This window comes from Sinocyclocheilus grahami, unplaced genomic scaffold, assembly GCF_001515645.1.
Source record: "Sinocyclocheilus grahami isolate Dianchi unplaced genomic scaffold, SAMN03320097.WGS_v1.1 scaffold1385.1, whole genome shotgun sequence".
In the NCBI taxonomy this organism is placed as follows: domain Eukaryota; kingdom Metazoa; phylum Chordata; class Actinopteri; order Cypriniformes; family Cyprinidae; genus Sinocyclocheilus; species Sinocyclocheilus grahami.
In genome coordinates, this window is record NW_015506564.1 from 156,126 (window position 1) to 170,792 (window position 14,667).

Below are 14,667 nucleotides of genomic sequence, written 5' to 3' on the forward strand. Positions count from 1 at the left end.
TCAGCTCCAACCCTAATCAAACACACCTGAACAAGCTAATCAATGTCTTCAGGATTACTAAGGCTATAGACAGGTGAGTTTTGTTTTCAGGGTTGGAGCTGAACTCTGCAGGACTGCGGCTCTCTAGGACCGAACTTGCCTACCCCTGCCCTAGAGTCTCAGAGGACTGTGAGCAGAGAGTAAGAGTCATGGAGGCTCTCGATATCTATTCGCCCAAGTTTAGTTTCTCTCAGGCGGTAGAAGCTGTAAAGAGGGAGAGGGAGAGAATGCTGTGTGATGTTCTGTTGGATCAGACTGTCTTACCTGGTGTAGGAAACATAATTAAAAATGAAGCGCTCTTCGACAGTGGCCTTAACCCGGCTGTCAAGGTACAATTTGCTTTGTGCAGTACCAACACAAAAAAGTAAATATCTCTGTCACATGGTACCGTTGAATGGATGTTTTACACCTTGTTTAAAATATTTTTAGAGTGTTATTTTTCAAATAATTCTTCTGTGCTTTTAAAGGTCAAGCAGTTGACAAGTGAACAAGTTCACCATGTTGTGAGGATAACAAGATATTTCACACTCCTATTTTATACTCTCTCCATTTTTCTAGACAATAAATTAGCTATTACATTTTTTTGTCAGATCTGCATTCAATTTTTATTTCTGTGCTTTTCAAAACAGTGTAGAAAGAATGGATCCCCGCTTTACAAGCATAACAAGGTGTATAAATGTCCAAACTGTGGCCAGTGCAGTGGAACTGTCACCATCTGTCGACTGGGAGACAACAGTGGGATGACATACTACTGTCAGCACTGTCAAACAGGAGATCCAAGTGAAGGGAACATGAGCTGCACCTCCTCTCATAGCTACTATTTCCTATACACACATTTACACATGAGAATCCAATCTAGTTACTGAATTTTAAATTTGACAGTAAACTCCCAACTGGTAATTGTCTGATTGGATGGGCTTATCAAGGAGGAACGAGCAGTAATGATCATGTGGCCAAACAACAGGAGGAAGAGTGGGCGTGTTCGCTTTGCACTTTAATCAATCGACCAAGTAACAAGTATTAATTTACCTTCCTAGACCGGAAGGTAAGTGTCGGACACACGTATTAGTCCAAAAAGTGAAACTTTTTGAGTGTAGTTCATATCTAACTTGCTCTCTCGTTTCTCAGTACCTAAAGAGTCCACAAAGCTAGAACATTCACCTTTGAGTCGAGACCTGATCCGCTACCCCTGCAACAGTTTTAGCAAACCCCTGCAAGCTGAATCGTAAGACTGCATTTGGGACCACCACTCTAGTCCTAACTAACCTCAGTGCAAAACCTGACTCTGCTTCAATTCCCGCCATTAACCAGGCACACACACCAGAGACAATGAGAGGTCTGAGCACGCACAGCAACTGGCAGTGGAAGAGTCCCAGTAATGGCGTGAGTGGGATGCAATTCAAAGGCAATGAGCCCTATAAGAGAGAATTTCCAGCAGACCACATTCAGCCTAACAAGAGAATGAAAACCATGAATGGAGCACTTTCTGGAGGAAGCATGCAGCACATCGGATCTTTAAGGTGCAAGTACAGTTAGCGTTTCACCTATGATGAGATGTATTAGTGAAATACTGATATTTGTATTAATTAATATATTCTATAACCAAAGAACACCAGTAAGTATGATTTATAGGAATATGTCAAAATATATACAATGAAATAGGGCTGTGCAAAAAAATCGAATATGATTTTCATGCATATCTCGTCAGTAAAGCCGCTCCTGTGATTAGTAGTAAATTTGCTACACAGAGCAGTAGTTCACTGACAAGCTATGAAAAACCGCGTTCAAAATCGCAGGCGATTCATTGCCGATTTTGTGTAGCTTGTCAGCAGAGGTGTAAAGTATTGGAGTAAATGTAATTAGTTACTGTACTTGTGTATCTTTTCGGGTACTTTGTAGTTGTACTGAGTATCAAAGATATTATCAACTTTTACTCTTTACTTCACTACATTTTTGAATGAGTATCTGTACTCTTTACTCCACTACATTTGAAATGAGTGTTGCAGTTACACATTACATTTTGCATGGACCTAGCTTTTTGTGCAGCAGTTTATTTCTGCTACAAAAGACGTGATATTGCCTATTACAGGTCACTGAAAGTACTGTATCTTGTGCGTTTTGCCCTTACTCACCCAAACATTACACCAAGGCTACTTTATGTGAATGCGAGTTCCTTAGCAAGTATTTGTGAATCAGAGGTGTTTTATATATGAGATGAGGACATCACTACAGCAATGAGGCCGAAACCAACACAGCCAGTGCAAGAAGGCTTCAGCTTTTTAATTTTACTTAACATTATTTTATTTATCCATTATACTGAAGAGACATTTTTGAAAGATATTGTTTTTTGTTTGTTTGTTTTGTTTTGTAATTTTGAGGTGTTCAGTTTTATTTTGGTTTTAGAAAATAAACGTGATTGCTCTCCTCACAAATCAACTCTTTCTTGTTTGCTATCTCTGCCTTGCCCTGGACATTTATGTAATCAGTTTGTAGTCCGTTTGTCCATTGGTTCCCCTTGATTAGTCTCCCCAGGTGTGTCTTATCTTGTTAAGCTTATTAACCCCTGTGTGTATATATAGCCCTAGTTTTTCTTTAGTTCCTTGTGAGTTGTTGAATGGAATGGTTGTCTGTTTGCCAGTCATTCTGTTCTTTGTTCCCTTTGGTTTTTGCCTTATTGTTTGTTCTATTTTTTCCATGAAAGACCAGCACATAGATCCTTGCCTCTGCCTGTTTTCCGCAGCTTCTCCACAACGTTACAGTTTATCAATGGCATGTCTCTTTGACTAGTGCATTTTTGAGCCTATATTTGGTATAAGTAAAATACTTAAGTATTGTTAAAATCAGATACTCTAAGACTTTTACTCAAGTTGTTTTGGAATTGGTGGCTTGTAACGTGTAGTGGAGTAATTTTCACTGTAAGGTATCAGTACTTTTACTCAAGTATAGTTTTTAGGTACTCTTTACACCTCTGTTTGTCAGTGAACTATGGCTCTGTGTAGTAAATGCTGCTCCATCTGAACACGCGTGCTGGAGATTTACTACTAATCACAGGAGCGGTCGATTTTTTTACACAGCCCTTCATTGAAAAAAATTATAATTTGCATGATTTATCATGCATAATTTGTATGTTAAAAACATTCTTTAGAATATCTTTTATGTTCAGCAGATGGGGAAAAAAATCATTAAAAATAAATTGACAATTTCTAGATGATTAATCACTGAGGTTGGATGGCAAAATGTAAAATAAATACAGCTGATTTTGAATAATAGAATCTTATCTCACCACAACTAAGTAGGGGCACACAGAGTAATGACGCATCCCTACCCACAACCCCCTGCTACAAAAGTAATCACCGACCATATGCACCCTGAGGGTGGTCACTAAGGAAGGAGAAAACAAAGGCAGGCAGTTCTACACCTGCTCTCTGCCCTGAGAGACTCAATGTAACTTCTTTGAGGTAAGAAAGAATGAACTTGAATTAGGAAACCTATGTAAAATAATTCAATTTAAATTTTTTAATCAATTAGAAATAAATTGAAAGTTTGAAACTTAAACTATATTTAGTGGTCTGTACTCATATCTACTTCTTGCAACAGTGGGCAGACCTACATTTTCCCATGTGTCATCATGGCAAACGGACTCTTATAAGACAGTTCTAAAACTGGGACCGAATAATGGCCACAACTTCTATACATGCCCAGTTAAAATGGGCAAGCAATGTAATTTCTTACAGTGGGCTGAGAACGGCCCTTGCATCTCAATTCTGCCTGGCTGCTGAATCCAAGAGTTGGACATGACAACCTTTAAATGGTTTTGAAACAATGCTTGCTTTTTAATGTTGAGATGATGAAAACGTAAGTGTGTGTGGTTTATTATAGTAAATCTTTATAAATATATATATATATATATATATATTATAATTTTTTTTAATAAAGCATTTCCAATGCTTCGGTACACCCTGATCCGGCTTGCGTTTCCACCGCCAACATTACCCTTACTTGATAAAAAAAACATTACCCTTACTTGAAAGCAGGTACCATTCACAACTTCTGACAATGGAAATGGAAGTAATTCCGTACTGTACTGAACCGCTCGGTGGAAACGAGCCATTAGAAGTTTCAGCAGAATCACACATTTAATTTATCAAGGCAGTTCATATAAAGCAATCTCTGAAGATTGGTGATTACCTAGGAAGGAAACGCATCATAATGTCTCCATCTCCTGTGGCGGCCGCTCCCACCGCTGTGCTGTCGGCATAAGCCCAGGCTCCAGCCACTGGTGAATCACCTACACGGCTACAGATCAGCATGCATATACTTTACTACAGCTCTATTGACAGGTGACTGGAAACCCATTTCTGTCAGTGAAGCTAAATCTCATTGAACAAGGTTCTTGAGGTTCTGTTTTTTCTTCCAGTTTTAAACACTCATGCATTCTGGCTTGAACAGGACAGTTGAGACATACAATACTGACAGGCTGTCATATTCACCCTGGTATCTTATGTGTTGCTCCATTGGTAGACGTTGCAGCAGCCACCTGTCCGTTCTTACTAATCGCACCCATTCCTAATGAGAATTTATAGTAAGAATGTAACACTAAGATCATATGCATCAATGGGTTGTCCTCAAGGTATTCAGCCCATTTATCATGCTTTCTTTTCATGATGCAAATTAAAACTGAGTTTGGACTCTGTGGTCCATGTCTGCATTCAGAAATTGCATTTGCATTTGCAACAGATTTTTTTTGTCTAAAGAATGATAATTTTGTCTGACCCGATTATAATTATTTTAAAAAATGTCAATAAATAAGAATCAACAGTTACCAGATTCTTCCTCCACGGCTTGGCTTTGGGCTTGTATGGCCCACATGATTCGGAAGGGTCTGGAAAAAAATTTGTCTAAAGAATTATAATTTTGTCTGACCCGATTATAATTATTTTAAAAAATGTCAATAAATAAGAATCAACAGTTACCAGATTCTTCCTCCACGGCTTGGCTTTGGGCTTGTATGGCCCACATGATTCGGAAGGGTCTGGAAAAAAACATTCTGTAAAATAAAAAGGCAAAATAAACACATAACTGATTATGCTTTCAATTACGCTTTAATCTGGGACACAGAACAAAGTTGCTTTTTTACGACTTTAAAGCTTTAAAATTAGAATTACATAGCAAGGCTATTTCCATGTCTCTGATTTGCTTTATCCACCTTAAAGTTTTCTGGGGAAAGATTCTGATTTTTAAAGTTTTGATTAACTTGGCCAACAACGCTTACAGTTTAATCTGAGTATGGAGACCAACAAAAAAAATTTATTCAGAGTATTGTTTCGGATATTTCCATAGGGCTTTGATTGTGCCAATAGCAGAATGTTGGTATCAACCATTGTATTCCTCATAAATCTCACTATGCATTATTCATTGTGTTTCACTGTGCATATTTTCTTGTCAGTGATTACACTTATATCCTTCCAAAACTTCTCAGCAAAGTCTGCATGAATTGAGGTAAACATGACTCTCTGCTTCTCACTGTACACTTTATAAGATTCGTAATGCACAAAGAATTCTGATTCTAACCATAACACTGACTGAAACTTTTATTTTATTTATTTATATCTAAAAAAAAACTTTCAAAGGTGTTTGGTACATTTGAAGTATATTGAAACGGTTTATCTGCCACGGATCATCTTCTAAACCCATGTTTGAAGACGCCAAATGTAAGAACTTTAAAGGTAAACCCTGGAGTGATGATTACATTGAGGTTCCTGGTTTTTGGGGACTCACCTTTCTATAGTTGGGTTGACAATTCTGCTGCAACCACTGGGAGAAAATAGCTATTGATTGGTTAGTTGACAAGTCCTCAGACATGAAGCCCATGTTTTGAGCAAAGATTGTGGCTGCATGAAGATCTTCAGTTCTACTAAACTTCATATAGCAAGGGAGATTTGAACACATGGAATAATAACATAGTAGGGCTGATTTTAAATAAACATTAGATAAAGGAAAGAGAAAAAAATGGAGCAGTGGGAGACTGACTCAGCCTTTTTTATTGTAATGTGGATGTTAAGCACCCACGCACAGAGAAAGAAAGCTGTTTTAGTACTCTACAATTCCTTATAATTAAAAGAGCAGATGGAATTAATAGAATGGCACAACATTATAAATGGAATTACAAAATGTAAAGTGTTGTATACTTTAAGCTGATATAAAATCTGTCCAGGCCTCCAGTGTCTGCACATGATTTTGAGAAATAAATATGAAATAGATATAAATAGTCATTTAATACTCAAATAACTCCATCTGTGAACAAATTTTTCCCCAATCTGATGTACTGTAAACAACAACTTAACCTCTGTCCACCGAGTTGCAGCCACGTGATTGGTTGATTAGACATGAAGTGGCCATTGAGTGTACAGTTCCTACATGACTTGCCCACTATAAAGGTGTGCTCTGTGTATTCCATCACTGCTCGGGCAACACCCACAGCATTTTTGACCCTGCGCAGGTCTGCCACTGCCCCTACATCCATTGTGTCTCTAAACATGGGACAAACAGCAAACAAAAACACAGCTGATATGCATGTTGGTTTTAGAGGGAACAGAGAGATCTTTTACAATATAAGATGATGCATAGATGTATACAATGGAAGAATAAATAAAATGAGTCTAATTTAATTGAGACTTTTGCCTTCCCTTGACCTTAATTAGAAATATTACTCAAATCAGGGTATATATTGTTAAATAAATCCTTATGTTTGACCTTACAACTATAAACAAGAACCTATATAAGCACTAAACCACTCTGTTAATATTACAAATAATATTTGCAAAACATTTTTGTCTACATTAAAACTTTCTAGGATGCTTTAGATTGTACATTTATCATTTATATTTTGCAACCACAATAATTAAATTTTATGTATAGACTTAAACAGTAAATATGCAAACTATAATAACCAAAACAAAAAGGCCAAACTGTATAGTTAGCTGCAGATTTTGGCATGATATTTTCAATATATCGTTACAGTGACATACTGGGTTCCAGTGTTATTTTTCTTACTAATCGCACCCATTCCTAATGAGAATTTATAGTAAGAATGTAACACTAAGATCATATGCATCAATGGGTTGTCCTCAAGGTATTCAGCCCATTTATCATGCTTTCTTTTCATGATGCAAATTAAAACTGAGTTTGGACTCTGTGGTCCATGTCTGCATTCAGAAATTGCATTTGCATTTGCAACAGATTTTTTTTGTCTAAAGAATGATAATTTTGTCTGACCCGATTATAATTATTTTAAAAAATGTCAATAAATAAGAATCAACAGTTACCAGATTCTTCCTCCACGGCTTGGCTTTGGGCTTGTATGGCCCACATGATTCGGAAGGGTCTGGGAAAAAACATTCTGTAAAATAAAAAGGCAAAATAAACACATAACTGATTATGCTTTCAATTACGCTTTAATCTGGGACACAGAACAAAGTTGCTTTTTTACGACTTTAAAGCTTTAAAATTAGAATTACATAGCAAGGCTATTTCCATGTCTCTGATTTGCTTTATCCACCTTAAAGTTTTCTGGGGAAAGATTCTGATTTTTAAAGTTTTGATTAACTTGGCCAACAACGCTTACAGTTTAATCTGAGTATGGAGACCAACAAAAAAAATTTATTCAGAGTATTGTTTCGGATATTTCCATAGGGCTTTGATTGTGCCAATAGCAGAATGTTGGTATCAACCATTGTATTCCTCATAAATCTCACTATGCATTATTCATTGTGTTTCACTGTGCATATTTTCTTGTCAGTGATTACACTTATATCCTTCCAAAACTTCTCAGCAAAGTCTGCATGAATTGAGGTAAACATGACTCTCTGCTTCTCACTGTACACTTTATAAGATTCGTAATGCACAAAGAATTCTGATTCTAACCATAACACTGACTGAAACTTTTATTTTATTTATTTATATCTAAAAAAAAAACTTTCAAAGGTGTTTGGTACATTTGAAGTATATTGAAACGGTTTATCTGCCACGGATCATCTTCTAAACCCATGTTTGAAGACGCCAAATGTAAGAACTTTAAAGGTAAACCCTGGAGTGATGATTACATTGAGGTTCCTGGTTTTTGGGGACTCACCTTTCTATAGTTGGGTTGACAATTCTGCTGCAACCACTGGGAGAAAATAGCTATTGATTGGTTAGTTGACAAGTCCTCAGACATGAAGCCCATGTTTTGAGCAAAGATTGTGGCTGCATGAAGATCTTCAGTTCTACTAAACTTCATATAGCAAGGGAGATTTGAACACATGGAATAATAACATAGTAGGGCTGATTTTAAATAAACATTAGATAAAGGAAAGAGAAAAAAATGGAGCAGTGGGAGGCTGACTCAGCCTTTTTTATTGTAATGTGGATGTTAAGCACCCACGCACAGAGAAAGAAAGCTGTTTTAGTACTCTACAATTCCTTATAATTAAAAGAGCAGATGGAATTAATAGAATGGCACAACATTATAAATGGAATTACAAAATGTAAAGTGTTGTATACTTTAAGCTGATATAAAATCTGTCCAGGCCTCCAGTGTCTGCACATGATTTTGAGAAATAAATATGAAATAGATATAAATAGTCATTTAATACTCAAATAACTCCATCTGTGAACAAATTTTTCCCCAATCTGATGTACTGTAAACAACAACTTAACCTCTGTCCACCGAGTTGCAGCCACGTGATTGGTTGATTAGACATGAAGTGGCCATTGAGTGTACAGTTCCTACATGACTTGCCCACTATAAAGGTGTGCTCTGTGTATTCCATCACTGCTCGGGCAACACCCACAGCATTTTTGACCCTGCGCAGGTCTGCCACTGCCCCTACATCCATTGTGTCTCTAAACATGGGACAAACAGCAAACAAAAACACAGCTGATATGCATGTTGGTTTTAGAGGGAACAGAGAGATCTTTTACAATATAAGATGATGCATAGATGTATACAATGGAAGAATAAATAAAATGAGTCTAATTTAATTGAGACTTTTGCCTTCCCTTGACCTTAATTAGAAATATTACTCAAATCAGGGTATATATTGTTAAATAAATCCTTATGTTTGACCTTACAACTATAAACAAGAACCTTTATATAAGCACTAAACCACTCTGTTAATATTACAAATAATATTTGCAAAACATTTTTGTCTACATTAAAACTTTCTAGGATGCTTTAGATTGTACATTTATCATTTATATTTTGCAACCACAATAATTAAATTTTATGTATAGACTTAAACAGTAAATATGCAAACTATAATAACCAAAACAAAAAGGCCAAACTGTATAGTTAGCTGCAGATTTTGGCATGATATTTTCAATATATCGTTACAGTGACATTTTTCTATGGTTTTTGTTCATATTTTTAATAAGGTTTTATTTTTATATAACTACCTTACTATCAATAAGCAGCAAATTAGGAGTTTATTAAAGGAAAACTCTTAGTTAATAGTGAATATGTGTTGCCTCATCTAAAGTTTTACAGTCTTTGTTGTTTCTCTATATAGTTTTTATTAATTTTTATTTTAATCTTAGTTTTATTTATTTCAGTACATCAAGTTAAATTAAATGAAAATAAGAAATGTTGCCTTGAAAACTATCTGAAATAAAATTAATACGTTTTAAAATATATTTATTCTAATATTACGTTATAAAAATATTTTTTATTTCAGTTAACATTATTTTATTTCAAGTAGCGAAAATTATATTTTAGAAAAGTAACGTTTTAGTTTCAGTTAACTATAATCTTGCTGGGCTCAAGCAGTTTACTTATTTGCATATATTTTGAATAGTATTGAAATATTAATATTAATGGTGATGTATGCTCTGGCATACTTTATTTTAGTGTCAAAAGTGATTAAAAATAATGTTCTGCTGAAGTTTTCACAATCTCTGTGTGTAATGTGTATGTGTGTTTATATTGTTTAAACATAATTTTGTAATCGTACAACTGAACTTTTAACCATATATATATATATATATATATATTTTTGGGTGAGTGCCTGGTTAAGCATACTGATACATAGTATTCCTACCCATTGATTCATGATCATCGCGTCCAGGGTTGTCTCTCCGCGCTCATCCGGACTCCCGCCGAACCCCATGCTCCCATCACTCTGCTCGAGCTCACACTGCGCGCAGCCCCTCTCCACCGCATCCAGAACCCAGCCACCCCTCTGCTGTGCGCTCCAGGCTACAGAGTCAAACCACAGAAGTTTACAGTCTAGTCATTTCTCAGAGCTCGTACACGACAAAGTCATGGTTAGTGTGTCACCTGAGTTAGCTGCATTCTCAAAATGCCAAGTGTTGATCACCAAAAGCAGTGCGGCTTGATTTAGAAAGAAGCAAACAAATGATGGCAAATACTCTTTGAATCATGGGCGTTGCTAGGCCAGTTTTTTACTCATGTTGCACCCCATATTTATTTTATTTTATTTTATTTATTTATTTTTGAGAAATCCTTCCCCCTAGTAGAGCACAATAGTCAGGTTCTGGAAGTAAAAAAATCCATTAATATTCTCCATGGATGTGACTTTTAAACATTAACTTGTAAGCCAATAAAGACAGATAGAATAAACAAGACATTAAATGAAATGAAATAAAAAAAAAAAAAAATTTTTTTTTTGAAGAGGGTCAAATAAAGGTGGAACAGATGTGTTTTCTTCTGATGTTATCCACATCTCCCAGTGTTTTCTTTCTTCGTTTCTTGAAGATGGCTAAGGACTCAGCTGCTCGGATTGAGTTGGGCAGGTCATTCCACCAGGAGGGAACAGTTAATGAAAAAGTCAGTGAAAGTGATTTTGTGCCTCTTTGAGATGGCACAATAATACACCGTTCACTTGCAGAACGCAATCTTCTAGAGGGCACATAACTCTGAAGTAATTAATTTAGGTAAATGGGAGCAGAGCCAGTGGTGGTTTTGTAGGCAAACATTAATGCCTTGAATTTAATGCGAGCAGCTACTGGTAGCCAGTGCAAATTGATGAACAGGGGTGTGACATGCGTTCTTTTCGGCTCATTAAGGATTAATCTTGAACAAGGAGTTGTGTTGCATGTTCTGAAAGAAAGGGCCTGATCTTCCTACCGGGCAGTTTTAGCAATGTGGTCTTAGAAATTCAGCTTATCATCAATCACAACTCCAAGGTTTCTAGCTGTTTTTGAAGGAGTTATGGTTGATGAACTGGATGGTGAAATTTTGATAAAGTGATTTGGTGATGGTCCATCATCCAACAAGAAATGTCTGTTAAACGTGTTGAGATGTGAGCAGCTATCGTCGGATCATCAGGATGGAATGAGAGGTAGAGTTGAGTGTCATCAGCATAGCAGTGATATGAAAAGCCATGTTTCTGAATGACATAACCTAGTGATGCCATGTAGACAGAGAAGAGAAGTGGTCCAAGAACTGAGCCCTGAGGCACCCCAGTAGCTAGATGTTGCGACTTGGACACCTCCCCTCTCCAAGATACCTTGAAGGACCTATCTGAGAGGTAAGACTCAAACCACTGGCGTGCAGTTCCTGAGATGCCATTATCCAATAAGGTTGACAGGAGAATCTGGTGGTTCACAGTATCAAAAGCAGCAGACAGATCCAGCAAAATAAATATAGAAGATTTGGAAGCCGCTCTTTCCAGTCTTAGGGCTTCAACAACTGAAAGCATGGCACTCGGTCGAATGTCCACTTCTGAAGCCAGATTGGTTGCTGTCCAGGAGGTTGTTCTGTGTGAGAAAGGTTGAGACTTGGTTGAACACAACTTGTTCAAGTGTTTTTGCAATGAAAAGTAGAAGGGAAACCGGTCTGTAGTTCTCTAAACTGTAGAGTTGGATTAAGAGTGGGTTTCTTAAGAAGTGGGGTTATACGATCCTGTTTAAATGTTGAAGGAAAAACTCCAGTGTGAAGGGATGTGTTAACGATGTGAGTGAGTGCAGGTACAATGGCAGGAGAAATTACTTGAAGGAGATGAGATGGAATAGGATCAAGTGGACAAGTAGTAGGATGATTGGAAAGGATGAAGTTAGAGACTTCTGCCTCAGAGAGTGGAGAGAAGGATGAAAAATAGTGTATGTTTGCTGGTAAGATGTGTTTGACAGTTTGTGGTGTGGCAAATTGTGCACTGAGGTTTGTAATTTTATTAATGAAGAATGTGGCAAAGTCGTCAGCTGTTAGAGTTGATGAAGGAGGGGGAGGAGGAGGACAAAGGAGGGAGGAAAATGTTTTAAAGAGCATGCGAGAGTTAGGTGAATTGTTAATTTTGTTGAGATAGTATGTCCTTTTAGCAGTGGAGACATTAGCAGAGAATTAAGAGAGGTGTGGTCAATATACATTAAGGTCAGTAGGATTTTGTGATTTGTGCCATACTCTTTCTGCAGCTCTGAGCTTAGAACGATGCTCACGGAGAACATCAGATAGCCAAGGGGCAGAAGAGGTGGTACGAGCTAGCCTGGAAGACAAGGGGCAGACAGTGTCTAAACAAGACATAAGAGTGGATCAGAAAGTATCAGTAGCGCTGTTAACAACAAGAGATGATAACTGTTCAGGGGAAGGAAGCAAAGATGAAACCATAGCAGATAGCCGGGAGGGTGAGAGTGAGTGTAGGTTATGTCGAAAAGTGACATGTGTAGGGGTATGTGTTGTGTCAGGAACCATGTTGAGGTTAAGAGTGAGAAGGAAGTGATCCGAGGTGTGCAGTGGAGTAACCAGTACATGATCAATGGAGCAGTGTCGTGTGTAAATAAGGTCCAGTTGGTTGCCTGATTTGTGAGTAGCCGTCATTAACACTCACTTGAGATCAAAAGAGGTAAGCAGAGTGTGGAAGTCTGCAGCCTGAGGTTTATCTAGGTGGATGTTGAAATCTCCAAGCATAACTAAGGGAGTACCATCCTCAGGAAAGTTTGAGACCATCACATCTAATTCTTCCACGAAGTTACCTTGTGGTCCTGGGGGTCGATAAACAACTATAAAATGGATTTAAAGAGGGTGGGTAATAGTGGCTGAATGTGATTCAAAGGAGCTGTTGATACTCAGAGATGGTAAATGATTAAATTTCCAATCATTAGAGATAAGCAGTCCAGAACCTCCACCTCTTCCAGTCAGATGGGGGAGTGGGAAAAAAGAGAAATTATTGGAGAATGCTAATTAACAGGAACAGTTTTAATAGTTTTAGCTTTCGTTAACAATAACATGGTTCTTTTTGGTCTTAAAGGGTGAATTAATTGATTTCCTCTTAGGGATCAATTAAATTCTGTTTTTCTTATATGGTCTAATGAGAGACATTTGAGTAGAAACCAAAAAAAAATATTATAAATGTATTTACTAATGAAGGCAAATATAGTTCTGAAATCTTACCAAAATTCAATAAGATTGCAAGTGCATTGGATAACTTGCACTGGAATCAGGTAATTATATACAAGTTGCTACAAAGACGTGCTTCCGTATGTTTTTAAACAAAAAGTCAAACAGATGGCAGAATGTGTTTATTAACATGCCAGACTTTGAAAATACTGTTCTTTTTAAAGTGATTTAAAAGATTGGAGTCGGTCAAAACTCATGCCGAGTAAAACTCCAGGTGAAGTGGCATTAACTAACACAGCAGTCACCTGATGAATGGGGAAAATTGCAATCAAATTTCAATATTTGGCATAGCAGTAAACATTTAGCAATGACAGATCTGTCATCAGATGATCTCAAATGTTGATGAACAAAGGTTTAGGAACAGTAATGCCCTCACAAAAAAATTTGTCTATATAAGGGACTTTTAAAATAATGCCAATCATATGCTAATAACAATGTTAATTAGAAAAAAATGTTGCAGGTAGCTTGAGGCATATTTGTCTATTTTTAGGCCAGATAGCAATTAAATATATGCTTAAATGTGGGATTTTGAAGGATAAGATCACCAAATGTCACCTAATAGGAAAAACTCACTGTCCCTCAGTTTCGAAAATTGATTTAACAGATTGGGACCTACTTTTTTAAATAATTATTTTTGAACTTTGAACAGCAGTGTATATTGTTACAGAAACTTTCTATTTTGAATAAATGCGATTCTTTTTTAACTTTTTATTCATCAAAGAATCCTGAGAAAAGTATCACAGGTTCCAAAAATACATTAAGCAGCAAAACTGTTTCTAATATTGATAATAAATCAGCATATTCGAATGATTTCTGAAGGATCATGTGACACTGAAGGCTGGAGTAATGATGCTGAAAATTCAGCTTTGATCACAGGAATAAATTCTATTTTAAAGTATATTAAAATAGAAAACCATTATTTTAAATTGTCATAATATTTCACAATATTACTGTTTTTCTCTATTTATGATCAAATAAATGCAGCCTTGATGAGCAGAAGTTTACAAATCTTACTGATCCCAAACTTTTGAATGGCAGTGTATATACATACATATACTATACTATATATATACATATATATATATATATATATACACACACACACACATTAGAAAATTATATTCAAATTGCTCTGAAGAAGATATACTGTATGCATGACATTCAGAATATTTTGGAATATTTTAAAGAGTCAGAATTAGAAGACAAAAACATTCAAAGCAATGCTTTGAACAAAATTA

The 14,667-nt window shown here is 36.5% G+C and overlaps 2 pseudogenes; one reads left to right on the top strand and one right to left on the bottom strand.

The window, feature by feature from the left end:
* Positions 1–3,818, top strand: part of LOC107569831 (endonuclease 8-like 3) — a 9,712-nt pseudogene extending 5,894 nt beyond the window's left edge.
* A 405-nt stretch (positions 3,819–4,223) lies between these two features.
* Positions 4,224–10,458, bottom strand: LOC107569832 (N(4)-(beta-N-acetylglucosaminyl)-L-asparaginase-like; annotated as a pseudogene).
* Positions 10,459–14,667: the final 4,209 nt, after the last annotated feature.